Here is an 18,686-nt window from a genome sequence, read left to right as displayed (position 1 = left end):
CCCCCTCCCTCTCCAGTCCAAAGAGCAGTCAGGGTTCCCTGCCCCGTGGAAAGTCCAAGGTCCTGCCCCTTCCGTCCTTTATTTTACCTAATTTGTTTGTATTTTATGCACAAATCATTATAATTCCGTCATCTTTTTTAAAAAAATAAAATAATCAATTTTATTCTTTTTTAGAAAAATAAAATATTAAAGCAAAACATCACGTTAAAGTTGTACAAGGCAAACCAGTAGGAGGAACAGAGTCCAAGACAAGGCACAAGAATCAGAGACTCATTTGTTTATATAATCAAGAGTCCCATAAAAGTATGAAACTGAGCAGGGCAGTGGTGGCGCACACCTTCAATCCCAGCACCGGGGAGGCAGAGGCAGGCAGATCTCTGTAGCCAGCCTGGTCTGCAGCATGAGTTCCAGGACAGCCAGGGCTACACAGAGAAACCCTGTCTTGAAAAACCGGAAAAAAAATTACTAAATTGAAAGCTATAATATACATATCAGACCTGCCTTGACCCTGTGCCTGCTCTCTCAGTCTCTCTGAGTTCATATGAGCTTTGCTGAGCTGATTTAGAGGGCCTTCTTCTCTTGGTGGTCTCCATCCCCTGTGCCTTTTGCGCTCCTTTCACAGCCTCCTCTTCCAAAGGTACCCTGAGCTCTGAGGAAAGGGATGTGATGAAGATTGCTCATTTAGAGATGTGTGTTCCAAGGTCAGGCTCTCTTTCTCTAATGTTGGGCTGTGGGTTTCTGTATTTGTTCCCATTTGCTAAAAAGGAAACTTCTCTGATGGTGACTGAACAAGGCACTGATCTAAGAGTATAGCAAAATATCATTAGGAGTCATTTTATTTTTTTTTACTTTTTTTTAAAATTTATTTATTTATTAAGGATTTCTGCCTCCTCCCCGCCACCGCCTCCCATTTCCCTCCCCCTTCCCCGATCAAGTCCCTCTCCCTCATCAGCTTGAAGAGCCATCAGGGTTCCCTGACCTGTGGGAAGTCCAAGGACCGCCCACATCCTTCCAGGTCTAGTAAGTTGAGCATCCAAACTGCCTAGGCTCCCCCAAAGCCAGTATGTGCAGTAGGATCAAAAACCCATTGCCATTGATCTTGAGTTCTCAGTAGTCCTCATTGTCTGCTATGTTCAGCAAGTCCGGTTTTATGCTTTTTTCAGACCCAGGCCAGCTGGCCTTGGTGAATTCCAGATAGAACATCCTCATTGTCTCAGTGTGTAGGTGTACCCTTCGCGGTCCTGAGTTCCTTGCTCATGCTCCCCCTCCTTCTGCTTCTGATTTGGACCTTGAGATTTCTGTCCGGTGCTCCAATGTAGGTCTCTGTCTCTGTCTCCTTTCATCGCCTGATGAAGGTTAATATTCAGGAGGATGCCTATATGTTTGTCTTTGGATTCACCTTCTAATTTAGCTTCTCTAGGATCGCGAATTATAAGCTCACTGTCCTTTATTTATGGCTAGAAACCAAATATGAGTGAGTACATCCCATGTTCCTCTTTTTGGGTCTGGCTTACCTCACTCAGGATAGTGTTTTCTATTTCCATCCATTTGTACGCAAACTTCAAGAATTCCTTGTTTTTTACTGATTAGGAGTCATTTTAGTGATACTCTTTTAGAGCAGTAGTGTTTGGTTTACCCCAGGTCTCTGGGCTATCTAGTCTCTGGTTTTAGTTGCCCACGCAGTGTCAGGTATGGGTTCCATCTCATGGAGTGAGCCTTAAGTCAAAACAGACATTGGTTGGTTACTCCCATAGGCTTTATTATTTGTAACCCTAAGTTTTAGGAATTATTTTTATTATTTTAAGTGTGTGTGTATATATATATATATATCTGTCTGTCTGTCTGTCTGTGTCTATGTCTGTGTGTGAATACAAGTACCCATAGAGGCCAGAGGTGTCAGATCTCCTTGAGCTGGAATTACAGTTACTTGTGGATTCTGGAAGCCAGACTCAGTCCCTCTGCAAGAGCTGTATGTGCTCTTAAGCACAGAGCCGTCTCTGTACTAGGTTACAGTTCAGACAGTTAGCCAAATAAGGAATCTGATCTTTTGGTTTCCTTTTTTAATGTGCTCATTTGTATCTTTGGCAAAAAATAATGTAAGTTAAATTATATCTTCTTATTCTACATAATAAGCAATATTGAATTGTTTTGTGTAGAAAAGCACATGCTTTTCTGGCATGCTGAAATGGGAGCAGCAACACTGCATGGAATCCCAGGGATTAGTTTGTAAGAAATTTCTCTATTCAAAAAATTGTGTAGTAAATGCCTTCTGAATTGCCATGAAAAAGTACCTCTTGCTTTGTTTTTATTTGTTCGCTAATAGAGGAATCACCCCCATTCTATTATTTCAGCACAGAACAATCAAGAACAGATATAGGCTTGCAAAAAGAATTGTCATTAAAAAATTATATAAATTTAAAAGTTTCTTATCTGGCTAGACAGTGGTGGCACACGCCTTTAATCCCAGCTCTTGGGAGACTGAGGCAGGCTCACGTGGACCAGACTGGCCTTGAACTCACAGAGGTCTACTTGCCTTTGCCTCCTGAGTGCTGCTTTTAAAGGCGTGTGCCACAAGCACCCAACCTCTTGAGTTATTTCTTCCTCAGGTTTTTTCCTGGTTTTCATTTTGGGAAAAGAAGCTTCTACAACCTACCTGATTCCCACCAAAATCCCATGCAGATATCAATCAGGAAACTGTAGAACAGAGAAGTTAAAGATAAATGCGGGGCATAATGGCATATGTACTGGGAACAATAGTGAGTTAGAGCTTAGTCTGGGTCTCACAAAGAGACCCTTTCTCAAAACAAAATAGATGAACATGACATTTAAAGAAATCAATGATTCAGTGATCCAGTCAGTGAAATTAACAAATATTTATTGAGCAATTACTTTCTTTCAAGAACTAAATTACATCCTTGAGTAAAGCTGACCTAGATTCTGCTTCTTTCAATGAGGTCTGATAGGAGAAGCAGGAATCACACAAACACACAGTATACCCAACTAGAAACCAGGATTACTGCTGCAGAGGAAATGATATGCTAAACATGGAAGTGTGGGAGAACATTCTGCCAAGATCTGTGCACTTTGGCTCACAAGACAGTGTCTTTATTAGGTGGCAAATGCTCATTGAAGCAAAGCCATCAGGGAGAAAACCGTAGAAAGAGAAAACCATATTTAGTGGCATTAAGTTTTGTCTTGAAACAGACACTTTTGAGAAATTTCTGACTTGGAATAGCCAATTATAGCTGCAGTTCAGGAGGGCAAATGTTGTTAAGAAAACCAATTAGGAGAGATTAAAATTTGTTTTACATCTGTTTATTGTGTGCATGTGCAGGTGGAAACATAAAACATAAAATTCACTACAATCGGTGCTGCCCACAGGCTAATCTATGTCCAACCCATATTTTCCAAATATAAAAATAATTCATGATTATTATGGAAAATATTTTAGATATTATGAAGTTTTCAGATAATTCCACAGGCCATTCTTTTTTAATGCTAAATATATTTTTGTAACAAAAATGTGTGTTTAGGCAAATTTAAATGACACTATATATTTTCTTTGTGTCTTACTTTTCAACCCAATACTACACAATATCCTAATTTCCTTTCCTTTTCCCCCTTTTCCCTCCCTCCCTCCTTCCTTTCGTCTCCCTCCCTCTCTTCCTCCCTCCCTCCCTCCCATTTCTTTTCTTTTTTTTTTTTTTTTTTTTTAGTTTAGGACTTGGCTTCCAAAGCTTAAGCAAACCTATTCCCACTGAAGTATATTCCTATTCGTGTTTCTGTTTTGAGATGAGAACTTGCTCTGTAGCCCAGAGTGGACTCCAGTTTATGATCTTCCTGCCACTTTGCATAGCTTAAAGTGTAAATTCTGATGTCTGTATATTATCATTCTTTATGCTGCTAAATGATATCACATAGTGACTATTTTACAGTGGGAGTTTATGTCTCGTTGTTCTGAAACCTGGTACATAGAAGATCAAGGATCTTGCATTTCACTGTCTTATATAAGAGCTGTTTTTTGCTTCTAAGATGGTACCTTGTTGCTGGCTCTCCAGAAGGTATGAGCATTGTCTTTACATGGCAACAGGAATGAAAGTGGGGAAGGGGATATAAAGTCTGTCCCTTAAGCCGTTTTATAGCTTTCTCAAGGGTCCTTTCTCTTAATAACATCACCTTGGGAATCAAGGTTTCAAGATATGAGTTTTGGAGAGAGGACATATGAAATCTGGCTAGCAGTATATTTGTTATGTGGGCGTTTTGTAATTTAGCTTCCTAATATCTTATTGTTGAACGCTCAATCTCACCTATTACATCTAAGCATGGAGTGATGGTCTTCCTTTGCCCTTCTTTCTGTTTTTCTGTTAATAGACTTACTCTTGCACTTAATTACCTGGTGAACTAATATGCTAAAGCACCTTGGTTTCTGTGAGATGGCATCACTGGCTGGGCAGTCTATAATTTGTTGTAACTGAGATAGCAGATAGCAAAGTGTGGAAACGATGTTACAGAAATGGATTGAGCCATTAGGAATGAGAAAGGAAAGAATAGGAGGCATTTGGATGATCATGGATGGAAAAAATAGTCTTATCTGTATTTTTCCAGAGTTGAGTCTCAGGAGTAATAAAGTATAATTGAGTTCAACACAAATTCAGGTTTTGAGTCCCTTATCCAAATGCTTGGGAACAGATGTTTTAGTTTTCCACTTTTTCCTCAGATTGTGGAAGATTTATATATTTATATACCAATTTATTGTGGGTATGGGCCTCATGGTTAAATATGAAATTTGTTTTTGTTTCAATTTATGGGAATAGCATGAAGGTAATTTTATGTACTATTTGGTGAGAATGTATTTTCTACATTTGTATTATTTAAGGTGTGAGTATATACATGCACTGTGTGCACATGTGGACATGAGAGAACACACTGCAAGAGTCAGTTTTGACTTTTCACCATGTTATGCGAGCTCTGGGTGTCAAACTCAATGCATCTGGTTTTTCAGCCAGCACATCTCACCAGCCCCTAAGTGGAACTGCACTTTGAGTATAATTCTCTGATGGCAGGTGAGGACCATTTCCACCTTTGCTGTCTAAGCACTCCAAATGCTTCAGAATTCAGAGCACTTTAGATTTCTGGGTAAGGGATTCTCAGTCTGGAAAATGTGCTAGCACTCACCTCTGTACCAAGTCCATGTGTCACCTTATCTTCTCAGTGTCACCTTCAGCAACTTTCCCGTAATCCTCATTTTAAGAAATAAAGAAACCAAGACCCAGGCAGCTTATGTAAGTTGTCCAGTGCCTCACAGCTAAGTGATGAATTAGGGGCAGTGTTAATGAATTGGTGGCAGTATTACTATGCAGATCTCTGTCTCTGATTTTTAATTATTATACTGTACCAACTTTCACTGGGCATTTGCTACAGTACAGGTACTATCCTCAGAAATGAAAACATGATGTTACTGAACTATGGTGATCAAACTCCTGACATCAAGGACCTTGCAGTCAAATGAGTAAATTGCACATAAAAAAATTTCATAGAATGCGACAAACCCTATGGGAGACATATGTCACGATGGCGTCAAAGCCAAAAGAAAACATCGTAGCATCAAGTGGACTAGTTCAAGAAGTAGGGACAGGTGGCTTTTCCCCTAGGTTCAGTGTTAAAATGCCATGCTCTATTGTCAATTCTGCCATGGCTGCAGGAGAAACAGGCAAGGTTGATTTTTATTTGTAGACTGAGGTGTTAACACACTCCTCTAAATCAAGGTGTCCAACAAATGAACTGTTGGATTGGGATAATTAGATTCACACTGGCTTGCTAAAGATCAATTATGTTTGAGTTACTTTCATGATTTAGAACATATCTGTAGCATTGCTTACTTCTTACTTAAATGGGCTGACTTCAATAAAAATAAATTTTTACAAAAATAGCATGACTGAAATTGGAAAGCCAGTTTTATTTTCTGTAAATAGAAGGTAACCATAAAATAAATACACAGTATGGAAAAATATTTATCTGTGTGCCATCCAAAATGATCCTTCCTAGAACTATTGGCATGCGTGGCACATGTTAAAAACACTTACTGAAATAACATCTTTAGGCCTTTTCCACACCAACATTCCGTAACTGGGGTGAGTAACTCTTGCAAGGATTTGTGTCCCCCACATTTTATTTTCAGCATATTCATGTATATTTACTCCACTTGGCCACATAGTCCTGACCATTGCAATTATGTGTTTCTACCATGTAAATAGGTGTATCCCCATGGCATACTAATTAGACTCTCCTCCCTGATCAGACCATTTATCTCATCTTAGGAAGTGAATTGCTACTGCTAATCTGCCTGACATACTCATTGAAATTCATCACTGTACTGACTGGAGAGGGTAATGCCCTGTCATTGTCACTCCCTGTCAAACTGCTTTAACTGTGTTTGTGGTATTGATTTGAGGATAAAAACTAGTACAATACAAGGCTGTTTGGTGAAAGGAAGAATGAAGGAAATAAAGCATATGGCTTCAGTACTTTTAGTAGGTGTGTTAAGAAAAATATTAAGAAAGCACCATAAGCAGAACCCCTATTCAGATTTTCCGTGTCACTTTCTGAGTGACGCGATACACTGTTCTGGTCCCCAGGGTAAGGATCCATTCCTTACTCGTTTGGGGGACAGTGGGAGCTAGACCGTACTCTTCTACAGGGACATTTTGCCTCTGGGGACCTAGCACTCCTGGATCAGCCTAGTGATAAAGAAATTTCTGTCCTATTTATACATTTCCTTAGATAATCTCCTATGTTTATTTGTGTAATATGAAAGCAAGAATTCAAGTCTTATACTGACTCAGGAATAGACATTCTAGGGACAAGACTATATTACCCCTTTCCTTAGGTGAGGCGCAGACTCCCAGTTTTTCTGGTTTGACTTGGTTGCTGACTCTGAAGGCTCTTCCTTCCTCCAGTTTATGGGTGTGGTAACTTCTGTAGTCTGAGTGGTGTAAAAATCCACGGGAGCCCAACATCTTGTCCTAACACATACACCACCACTACCATCACCACCACCACCGTCACCACCACCATCACCGCCAGCACTACCACATTTAATCAAGCTTCTTATTTATAAAGTTAGTGGCCTAAGGCAAATTAAATTTATAGGAGTTGTAGGCCTGCTAGAACTTGCCTGGGTTGATCTCAAATTCTGACCATATGCTCCTGGCCCATTGGATGTTCCTAAGGTGAATTTAGTTGTGCCTCTGGGTGTATTAGAGCAAGCACTTTGGTTGCTATTTTTGTAAATTAGTGTATTTACGTGTATAAGGAGAGGAAATACAAAGAATACGGGTCACTGCTTCAACCTCTGTGGCCAAAAAGGAGACTCAGAGTTCAGAGGTTCCATTGTTAAGAGTAACACTAGTTAACCTTTGAGAGCTTCCTTTGTGCAGAGCACTGTGCTTTGCAGGCGGTAATCTCATCGGGCTGAGGTAGGTTTTTCAGGGACTGATTGCTGATAGAACTCTGGAGACTTTCGGGAAAAACAGTTTGATTCCTTCCATTCTGGGAAAGAAGCCCCAAAGCTTAAATTCACTAGTCACTGCAAAGCCTCCTCTGTGTCTTATTTAATCTTTTTGACAGTTCTGTGAAGCCAGCGCTAACAGTATCTCTGTAAAAGAAATCACTGTAGAAACTGGTGTTTAGAGACATGAAAGCTTTTGCTCACCTTTGCACAGCTTACAGACCAAGTTTTTTTCCCCCAGGTTCTTCTCTTCTCATCTAAATAGACATCCTTCTTCCTTACTGTCCTTATCCTTTGCTTCCAGTAACCTTCCTGATGTCCTCTGAGCCATGGGAGGAACTCAACACTGCCCCTCCACTAGCAGGGAGGCAAAAGGTCTGCAACCAGCTAAGCTTGCAGGGAGATTATACCCCCTGGGGAACTGCAGAGCAAAAAAAAGTGGGTGAGGGGGGCGATTTTGTTCCCACTAGGTCTGAGCTAAGCACTGGTTTTGGCAGTATTCTTGCTGTCCCAGGAACAACAATATCATAAGAGGGCTGATTTTTTTGCTTATGTACTACTTCCTCCTTGTCCCCCAGGCTTCTCTACTCTGCTGACCCTCTAAATCCCCTCCCTGGTCTCCACCCTTCCTCATCATCCTCTTCTGCCCTTTTTTTCTGCCCCACCTTCTCCTTAGCCCCAGCTCTTCAAGTATTTTAAATTGTTGTTGTTGTTCTGCTGGGAGCAGGGAGGGTGGAGACCTCTTCCTGAGGCTTTTCCTCCTCTTCTCCCTCTAGCCCTCATTCCGGGCTCCACCCTGGTAGTTTGTTGGCTTGCATTCTGGAAGAAGAAGAGAGTCAGGAAAGTGAAAAGGAAGAAGGGCAGCAAAGAGCAGCATCTTGTGAGACCTGGGTGTCTGCAGGCTTTTCTGCCATCTTTCATTAAGTTCAGTATATAATTTAACTCTCACCTTCCCCCTGTGATGTAGAGGAGCGTTTAGGCGACTTTTTCAAGTACTCAGTCTCCCTTATGCTTTGGGTGGAATGGAACAAGTTGAAGATACTTGTTGCTATTTGCTTTATGCATTTCTTAAGCCACCTTAGAAAAGGGGAGCCTGAGGTGCTTCCTACAAGGAAGAAACACTGCATCTTTTTCATGTCTGCTCCGTCACAACTTTCCATCTGACATAAGTGGCATGCTGATTATTGATATGACAAGTGGCAAAGGACAAGGTTGGGTGTGGCTCAGTGAGAAGTGCTTACCAAACATACACAGTGTACTAAGTTCAGTCCACATTATGGAAAAACAACAGAGACAATACCAAGAAAAACTCCATCTTTACAATGAACTGTGGTGCTGGAGTACATAGTTCCTTCAAGCAAGACAGATATCATATCTAAAAACTTCAAAGGAAAAATGTGAACCAAAACACTGGGTATTTTGAAGTTAAGGGCCCCTACACTGGAGTTCCTGGGAAAGAATGGGAGGTTTTATTTCTCCTTCTAATGTTCAACGTGCTTCTTATTATGGCATAGGTACTCGGCATGTTTCGTTGACTAAATGGATGGAAGAATGGATGGGAAAGAATCTTGAGTTTATTTACCTAAGGCTTAATAATTGACCTTTTTCCCAAAAACAGAATTTGGCAATCTGATACAATGTTTTCTATACAAACAACAGGTGAGGCAGACAAAAAACAGGAGTCTAAAATAAATCACTTTTAGCAAGAGGATAGATTGTTTTACTATCTTCAAATGGACACATCTTCTTGAGGAGCCTGCATAGATTAAATAAAGAATTCATGATTACCAAAGAGTATACCTAGCATAAATAAAGAATTCTAGTGGCGGTTGACGTTGGAATGTATTACAGAAGTCTGCCTGTCTTTATTTTTCACATCACAAAAATATATTAGTCTTTGGTAAAAAACAAGTTTTACATCCTTGAATCTAAAACCGTCTGACATTACTGAGGATAGTTTGGACTAATGAAAAATATTTTTTAGCAATACTCCCCACATTTTATACGTTAAGAACATAAGAATTCAAGGGATAAAATGACCCTTTTAAAAAAGAATACGTACAGTTGTACATTGTATTGCATGACTTTCACTTAGCAAGTCTTACCTTGTAAGCAGGGTAGGGCTGTGGGCAGCAGTGGAAATACGGTGTATAGAAAGAGGCATTTATAAAAGCTACTACAGGGACATTCTTTAACGTAGCAAGTACATATATGTGCTGTTTAATCTTTGTTCCTTGGTTTCTACACAGGAAGGTGATAGTGATAGCACAGAGTTCAGCATAGCTACTGCTTGATAACTATTATTGATAATAATACCCAGCATGTACATTACAGACAGAGTAACATCTGATGCCTAACCTCCAGGACATTATGGTGCAGTAATAAGGAGAAGCCGTTATAACAAACCTAGAGGTGCAGCAGGAAATGGTCAGTTCTTCCTGAGCGAATTAAATAAGGAGAGGGGATGACCTTTAGTCAGTCCTTTTAAAAATGTAAGACAGAGTTTAAAGGGCCACTTCAGATAGAGAAGGTAAGGTGTTTTATGCCCCCAAGATTGGAAAAAGCCTGGGATTATCAGAGATTTCGAATCTGGGTAAGATCTAGTAGAACAGCAAAACCGCTGCTGCTTAAGATAAAGGCAGCCTCTGGATCGTCACAGCAAGTGGAAGGATTCCGAGGTGTTGCCTTAAATGGTCAGGTGGTCGCTGAACTACCAGTGGGAGAAGAGATTGTTTGGGGAGCGAAGGAAAACGAGATGTTAAAAACACATCTGAACAGAAGAGCAGTTAAGAGAATGGACCTACCTGTGGGGCACATACTGAGCTGTGACCCCCAGTTTCCTTATTCTTTTTCATAAGAAGCTGGGTGTGACAGTGCATGCCTGTAAACTCAGAACTAATGAAGCTGAGGCAGGAGACTTGTGAGTTTGAAGTCAGCCTAGGCTATAACATTAACCTGAGCTCCATCGTAAGACTACCTGTCTCAAACAAATAACACCAAAAATGAGCTGGGGATACAGCTGAGTGGTAGAGTGCTTGCTTAGAATACAGCAGGCCCCGAATTCAATTCCCAGTACTCCCTGACGGGGCATAAAAATATAGTGCTACCTACTTTCCAGGGTTGTTACCAGGAATAAAGGAAAATGGATGACTATAATGGTACCTGGCCCAGTGAACTGCCCATATGAGGTGCTGAAAACGTGGAACCTATTATTATTCCTTTTGCTTGGCTGCTCCTTCCCTTCTTCTCCTTTGTTTCTTCTCTCTCTTTTCCTTCCCCTTTGAAAGAACTGTGCTAGGGAAGAGACACTGGAAGGAGGCTGTGGTTATCTGTGACTTCATGAGTTTCCATTAAAATGAGCTAGAGAAGGACTTTAAGGCAAGGGCAAAAAATGCTGGAAATGTGGCTTCTAGTCTATGGATTCAGTTCTTCAGGGATGTTAGCCAATGCTTGGCGGAGAGGCGGTCTCAGGGGGTTGAGAACTCTATTCTTAGAGAGCTGGTAGCTGGGAGACTCAGAAAGCCTCTCTGAACTCTCCCTGCCAGGGCCACAAGGTGTTAGGAATTCATCTTCAACTCATTTCTCCCACCTTCTCCTTCACTCTCACCTTCTCTTATCTATTGCTAGAAAATGCACTCAGCTCCAATCTCCTTTCCTCTTAAGCGTCCTCCCTAAAAAGACACTGTGACCCCTCTTGTCCTTGCTAGTGTCACGCGTTGCCATGGAGAACTGGGAGGGTAAAAATCCTCTTACTGTTACCATCTTTCTGACACTCCCTATTCTGCATCCTTTTCTTCCTGGAGATCCCTTACTCCTAGGCACCACACCCTTCTCTTCCTCCCCTAGAGAGCTTAAATCCTGGTGGATAGGTGAGCATGTAGGGTGTCGGAAAACCCCTGTCAGGGACTGAGTATTCACTGAAACTGATTTCAGTTGTACCTGCTGCTGCAGGAGGCCAACAGACACGGCCGCCAGGGGCGAGGCCAGCTCCTAGCTCCTAGGTCTCGCCCCACCCCGTCTCCTGTCCCTCCGCCTTCTCTGCCCCACCCATCTCCACCCCCTCCTACTCCACTCCCCTCTAGCGGCCACTTGTCCCTTTTAAGGAACTCCACCCTAGGTGGAGTCCTCATGGTAGTCACACCTCTCTTCTGGGCCTAGTAGTCTGCCAGAGAAAGAGCTAAACACTCCACCTACTCAGGTTGCCCGGCGAGCGCGCCAAGCTCTGACCCCACGGGCGTGGTGTACCAGTGGGGCGGCCAGGTACCACCGGGAAGTCTCTCTGGCGCGGTCCGGCGGGAGTGCCTCCCACTCGCGTGGGAGCCCCTGCCCTGGGCTGGTGTTTTCCTATATGTTTCGACCATTCGCCGGCGCCTTTTCCTCCTTTCTTTTTAGGAAGGCGCCTGGTGTGCAGCGCTAACCGCTGCTTGGGGAGGGGGTCCTCTGGCGCTGTCTGCTTGTGGGTCTTCACTGACTCCTTCTCCGTCTCAACTTTGCGTTCAAGTCGTGATCTGAGGTTTGGGTGCTTGGTCGGGACCCCGCCCCAGCTTTCTCGGGGAGGGCGTGAGGAGTTCTGAGGTGGGTGGAGAATGGGCTTGGCCGGAACTGAATCGGTTGAGGTAAAAGGGGAACGCAGGAGCTTTAGCGCTGGCCACTTCGCCCCGGAGAAGCCGCTGTATTTTTAGCACAGGGAAGGCTGCAGTGGGAGGATTCTTTTTAGGAAGTCTGCTCTGCCGCCCCGATTCGGGGCTTGGATGCTTGAAAGCTTTGTTTCCCTTGTTCTGAGGGTGGCCCAGCTGGGTCTGAATCGACTCCCTCCCTTTTTCGTTTCCCCCATCCTTTCCCAGCCCGGAGAAAACAGAGAGGTGGGGGACCAAGGAAGAGGAGGCTAAAGCGCGTTGCCAGGCGCGCTGTCAGACATGGGCGGGTGCGAGGGTAACAGCTGTCTTGAGATCAGCTCAGGAGTAAGAGTCTCCGGGAGGACTGCTTGAGCTCCGGACACTTCAGGAGTCCTCAGCTAGAGACAAGGGCGGTAAGTGACTCGGGAAAGAACCCACTCTCCTGTCCTCAGTCTAGGTTCTAACTCGCCCCCTCCCGCCGCCGCCGATACCGCCGCCGATTCCGCCGCCGCCGCCAACCGCACACACCCACTTGGCTTTGGATTTTAGCAGAGAAGTGGGATGGGGGGCGTGTGAGCGGAAGGGGTAAGAACATTATGTGGAATCAAATTAAACTCAAGGGGAAATGATTTCCCTTAAGGATTGTGAAGAGAGACTAAGAGGAGGGGGTATTTTGGGGGGCCTTGTGGAAGAATTGAAAGGAAACAAGAATGGATAGGTTTGTCTAGTTCAGTCTCTCCTGTCTCGGTGCTCTCAATTCTTTTTGAGTGGTTTGTTTTAACCCCATACATCTAAAGTCTCAGCTAGAGAGAAGAGGATTTGGAAGACCGGTGATCCCACTTACTGATCCCACTTACGTCACCCCTCCCTTCCCCCAAGCAGTAGCAGGTAGAGATGCTTCTCGAAAGCTGGAGGAGGGGCAGCGAAGAGTTAAGTTGGGAGCCTGGTCTCTTGGTACTAATGGCAAGACCCCTTCAAGGAACCTCTGAGGAGGAGCTGGTTAGGGTGTGCCAGCTCTTTTTCGGGGGGGGGGCTGAGCTTGGTTGCAGTAGGAAGCCAAAGCATAGCCCAGTCTAGGCTCCTTAAGATGTGACCAAGAGGTTAGTTCCTGTAGGTGGATGATCAGCCAGCATTGCTGTGATTACTGGAGCGAAAGGATTTGCTTAGCTACAAGGTGAAGCTTTTTTGTACTTTTTTGGCCTTAAGAATTTTGAAGAAACTAAATCACATCCTAACAGGTGGCCAAGAGAACAATACCTTATTTTCTCTAATATTACTGTCACTGTGAAAAAAATATATAAAGTATTTATATGCCACTTAGTGTAATAGTGACAGAGAAAAGAGAAAAGAGAGAATAATATTTAAATTTGGATTGTAAGCTGAAGATTGTTGGTTTGGGGTAATAAAAAGATGTACTTTGAAAGCCTACTATCACCACTAACTGGTTACATGAGCACGAACCTTGCTTTTCTCCTCTGTAGGATGTACATTGGAAATTCTCACTCAGGAGATATACATGACATATGCTGCTACTACTTGCTCTGATTTCCACTTTTCTTTTCGATTCTTTGTGGTTTTCCCGCTGGAGGACTGCTAGCCGAATTATTACTTTGCCGTCCTCAAAACACATTTCAGACGAAGGGAACGAAGACCTGTGCAGTTTGAGTAGTTTGCACAAAGACAGGCTGGAATATATGTCTTATTTGTGATTTAACATTGTTCCCACTGGATTTTATCAGCTGCAAGAGAAAAGGCCACTAATCTGCCTAGCTTCTGATTCTTTGGTCAGTTTAACCCATATGATGTAACCAACAGGACCTTTGGACAGCAAAGCAGTGATTCAGAAATGATTTCATCCTCTTCTTCAAAGTTTGGGGGTTACCCTTATAAGAGAGACATTAGTCCTTGCCAACTGCTAATGAGATAGTCTAGGCACAGCGTGTCTTCAGGTTAGTTTAGAGGGCAACTAGGCAGAAATACAGGGCGGTAAAATTCTACCTTCCGAAGTGAATGACATGTTCAGTCTGTTCTCCAGACCCGTTGGACTTCACGTCATCAGAATGCTAGAGAACCCTCTTGCTTTCGGATCTCAGAGGAAAGAAAATTGGTGGGAAAAATGATGGCCACAACTACCCTTATTTTTCTGGTATATGCATTTCAGAGATGAGGCTCTTAGTGGATCTGCTATTTGTTTTTGTTTTTTTTTATTGCCAAGGTACCAAGGCTAGATATTATTAGTCTTTCCAGAATGTTCTGTTTCCATGTGAGGAGGTAGAGATTGGGCACTCACGCTATTGTACTCTGGCAGGGGCTTATTAATGTTTGATACATTTAGATATTTTATTTATTTTCTTATTTATATTTTTATTATTTTTATTTATGTGCTTTTTTAATGTGTCTAAATGAGTAAATTGCTGCTTGTGTGAAGGAACCAGAATTACTGGTGATGGTGAGCTGCCCAGCATGGTTGTGGGGAACGAAACCTGGGTCCTCTAGAAGAGCAGGAAGCACTCTTCAGATGTAGCGGTCCCTCCAGCCCAGGACATTTATGTTTACCTTAGGTTTGAGTCACTTCTACTTTATGAGCTCACTTAAATTGTTAAGTGAAGGAAAAAGAGTTTGGGGAAACGTAATTCATTTACAAATTGACATACTGGATGTTGGGAACTGGAGAAAAATGGTATTTTGTTTGTTTGTTTCTTAGTATTTTGGGACATTGAAACCAGTATCTGGTATACCATTGGATTTTTTTTTTTCAAAAGCAACAGGGTCTTACTTTGTAACCAGACTGGCCTGGCTCGCAATCCTCCTGCCTCAAACTCCTGAGTGCTGGGATGAAAGGTGTGCACCACCACCGCTCGGCGCACTGAGGCATTTTTAAAGCTCATTTTGTTTTAAAGTTCTGCTGCATTTTGGTTCTTTGTATTCAGAACTAAGTCCCCAGTCCTGTTGAGACTCCATGACACTCACTGTGCCTTCATGGTACTTACCCAATCACCTTTTCCTTGGAAACATTTGGTACATAGTTTGTAGATTATCATCTAAAGTCTTACTCTTTTTTTTTTTTTAGTTTTGTGAGACAAGGTTTCTCTGTACAACAGTCCTGGCTGTCCTGCAGACCAGGCTGGCCTCACAGAGATCCTCTGCTTCTGTCCTGTGCTGGGATTAAAAGCAGTCACCACCGCCAGCACCGCCTCGGGGAGCCTAAGGTCTTACTGCCATATTTTTTGTAAGTGAAGGGAAAACTGATGGGTATGATTGACCTAAATGATCATCCAGTGTGGTTACAATTTAACTGCTAACTAGAGTCTGAATAGATGGGTGTTGGCTCTTCAACTGAGGACCGTGTGAGGCCACGTTTGGTTTTCTTTCTGACTTATGGACTCTTTTTTTTTTTATTTCTTTAGATTTTATAAGTAGAAGTCGGGTTTCTGTTCTTTTTATTAACCCCAATTCAACTTCATCATCTAGTCTCTTATTTCTAAAATGATACGGTCCTTTTTAGTTGTAAGTAATGTATTTATTTAAGTGACTGGTCTCACCAACTTTGCTGTATTGAGTGCTTTACTTTAATGTTGTTAATGTTGTGTGTCTAAAGGGGACAAATATAAATTATTGAGCAGGAAGTTACTTATAAATGTCCAGAACATAATAGATATATAATACGCTAAAAGATGTTATCTGTATATTTAGGTTCTTTTAAGCCTAACGTGGATTTTGGTTTTTGTTTGTTTGTGGTGCTGGGAATTGAATTTAAGGGTCGTGCATATGTAAGTGTTCTGCCACTGAACTGCGTCCCTAGTCTGTGAGAGTTTGAAGGTTCAATAATGTAACGCTAGATAATGTTAAGATACTTCAAACCTGCTAGGTGGTCGCGGTTGTGCACTCCTTTAATCCCTGCTCTTGGGAGGCAGGCCGATCTCACAGTTTGAGGCCAGCGTGGCTACAGAGTGAGTTCCAGGACATTCAGGGCTACACAGAGAAACCCTGTCTTGAAAAACCAGCGCCCCCTCCCTCCCAAAAGCAACTTATTTCAAACCGCTGAAATTTTGGTATTTTGTTGTAACCACCACCTTCTAAAATAGGGCCTATTTTCACCTCTAGAGTTAGCTGCTGCTCATTCAGGACTTTCCCTTTCCTTGTTCTACAACTTGCCATTAACATTACCTTGGTGAAGTTATTTAAACTATGCATTTGAATGTTCTCCTGTGAATTGGAAATCACTGTAGAGACTACTTGTGGTTGAATGGCAGTGAGGAACATATTGCTCACGGTGAAATGCTTGTGAAAATTCATTTTGTCAAAATGCTTTAAGAATATATGAAAGCATTAAGTATAAACAGTGAGAAAATGTAGTTGTTGTGCTTCTCATGTCTTTGGAACAAAATAGAAGCTTTTTCTTCTTTCTTAGTTTCCTTATCTACCAAGTTGGCTAACTGTTTTGTTGCCTGTCTTTGTTTCCTAACATCTTTTCTGTTATCCTAAAAATTGCCGCAACCTTAATTTAGACCAAAGGCTTAATATATCCAATTACAGCTCATACAAATGTTTTGTTTTCTCTAAAATTGTTGTAACTTCTCATTTAACAGATTGTTTATTTTTCCTTAACAGATGTATTTTAAATAGGTAACATTTCATATGGTTCAAGACCCATATAGGTTTATAAAAATGCCTCGTTGTTCTGTGTCTCTGTAGAGTTTTTTTACTCTATGAGTAAGCCATGATTTATTTAACCACTCTTCTATTGATCAGCATTTAGGATATTTCCAGATGCCTGTAGTGATTCTTTAATAAGAAGGAAAACTCAGTAAGTAGTATATATAGTGCTGTTTTAACAAAATACCACTAACTGGGTGCTTTAAACAACAGAAATTCTGTTTTTCTAGTTCTAGAGGCTAGGATCAAGAGATCAAGGTTTCAGCATAGGCTGATGTGTCGTGAGGGCTGCTTTCCTAACTCCCAGATGGTTGCATTCTTTGCTGTGTACTCAACCAACATCTTCCTTTGTTTAAGTGAAGAGACAGCACTCTCCTGTGTTTCTTCTTAAGGGATTAATCTTCTGTGATTAGAGCACTACCTGTATGACCTCATTTACTTTTAATTATTTCCATAAAGGCCATATCTCTAATAGCTCACGAGTGAGGGCTTTCACACATGAATGGGGGGGGGGCATGAAGGCACTTTACCTAATTTCATACTCTTAAAAATTGGCTGATTGCCAACATTTTGAAGTTGGATTTCATTTAAAATCTAGATTCCATTTTCTCTAAAGTAATTAGATGATAGAATAAGGTAAGATTTTATATATTTCAGAGCATTGAGTCTTTGCTGCTGTGGCCTTTTATTCTTTTTCTCAATTGATACTTCAGTGCTGTGTGCCACTTGTGATTGCTGCACATTTTGTCTTATGATTAGTCCCACAATTAGTGGGTCCCTTTACTCTCTTTGTCAGTAATAGACCTTATTGTGACGAAATGAAAGGACCTCCATTCTTGTTTTCTACTTTACGAAACTATTCCAAAGTCCACGGTTGTCATATTTTTTTTTATTTAAAAAATTTTGTGCTTTGAGAATTTTATACATGTATATAATGAAATATGAACATATTCACCTCTCATTTCCCTCTTTCCAACTTTCCTCCGAATGCCATCTCAACTTCATTTTCTCCTCCTCTTTTTTTTTTTTTAAACCACTTAAGTCTACTCAGTGCTCCTGATATGTGCATGGATGTGGAGCCATCTACTGGAGGGAGCGTATGCTACCTACTAATGGCCACACCCCCAAAGAATGTTTCTCTGACTCAGCAACAATAGCATCTTAGTTAGAGGCCAAGCCTTGTGGGCTTCTCCATTCCTGCTGAACTTTTGTAGGTCTTGTGTAGGTAACCATAGCTGCTGTGAGTTCATGAGTGTAATAGCCATGCCATCTCTAGAAGAAAACATTCAAGTATTTTTAGGTAGAAAAAGAGCTTTTGTATTGAGCTGGTTTCAAATCCCAGCGCAATCATTTCCATCTTACATGGCTTTAGCATTGCTTAATCGCTTTGATCCTGTATTTCCTTTCGTGTGTATGGCGTTAACAGTAGTGTCACTTTTATTGTTGTGTAAGAGAAAATGGGGCTTAAAAATCATCATCTGAGGTACCTAGTCCAACCACCACAGTGGATACTCAGAAGCAACCCCTTTCCAGCACTGCCCTGACTCTCTATTTTCTTACAAGACATATAATAAAGCGATGTGCAAAATATATATGTGCTACGGTCCTTTATTTTTCTAGTAATAAAAATATAAGTGATACTTTAAAAAAAATGGAATCTCAAAATTCTAAAACATGCTTCTCCCCCCCCCTTTCTTTTTCTGTGTAAACCAGGCTAGTCTCAAACTCAGAGATCCACCTGCCCCTGGCTTCCTGAGTACTGGAATTAAAGGTGTGTACCATCACTGCCTAGCTCTCTTGTACATTTATTTACTTAAGAAAACCTACAATAAGCCGGGCGATGGTGCACGCCTTTAATCCCAGCACTCGGGAGGCAGAGGCAGGTGGATCTCTGTGAGTTTGAGACC

General features: G+C 41.8%; 1 protein-coding gene across 2 annotated transcripts in view; it reads left to right on the top strand.

Moving 5' to 3' along the window:
- The window catches only part of Klf8 (Kruppel like factor 8), a 155,478-nt gene that overhangs the window by 112,733 nt on the left and 24,059 nt on the right, over positions 1-18,686 (top strand). The window contains exon 1 of one of the 2 annotated variants that reach the window (XM_026784933.1): positions 12,213-12,536. The exons of the other annotated variant lie outside the window; for it this stretch is intronic. The gene's annotated coding sequence lies outside the window, so the exon portion shown is untranslated. Of the gene's footprint in view, positions 1-12,212; positions 12,537-18,686 lie in introns of those variants that run through there. 2 annotated transcript variants of the gene reach the window in all.

The sequence above is a fragment of the Microtus ochrogaster genome, chromosome X, assembly GCF_000317375.1.
Source record: "Microtus ochrogaster isolate Prairie Vole_2 chromosome X, MicOch1.0, whole genome shotgun sequence".
NCBI lineage: Eukaryota > Metazoa > Chordata > Mammalia > Rodentia > Cricetidae > Microtus > Microtus ochrogaster.
The sequence above is the reverse complement of the archived record's forward strand: the minus strand, read 5'-3'. Positions and strand labels throughout refer to the sequence as shown.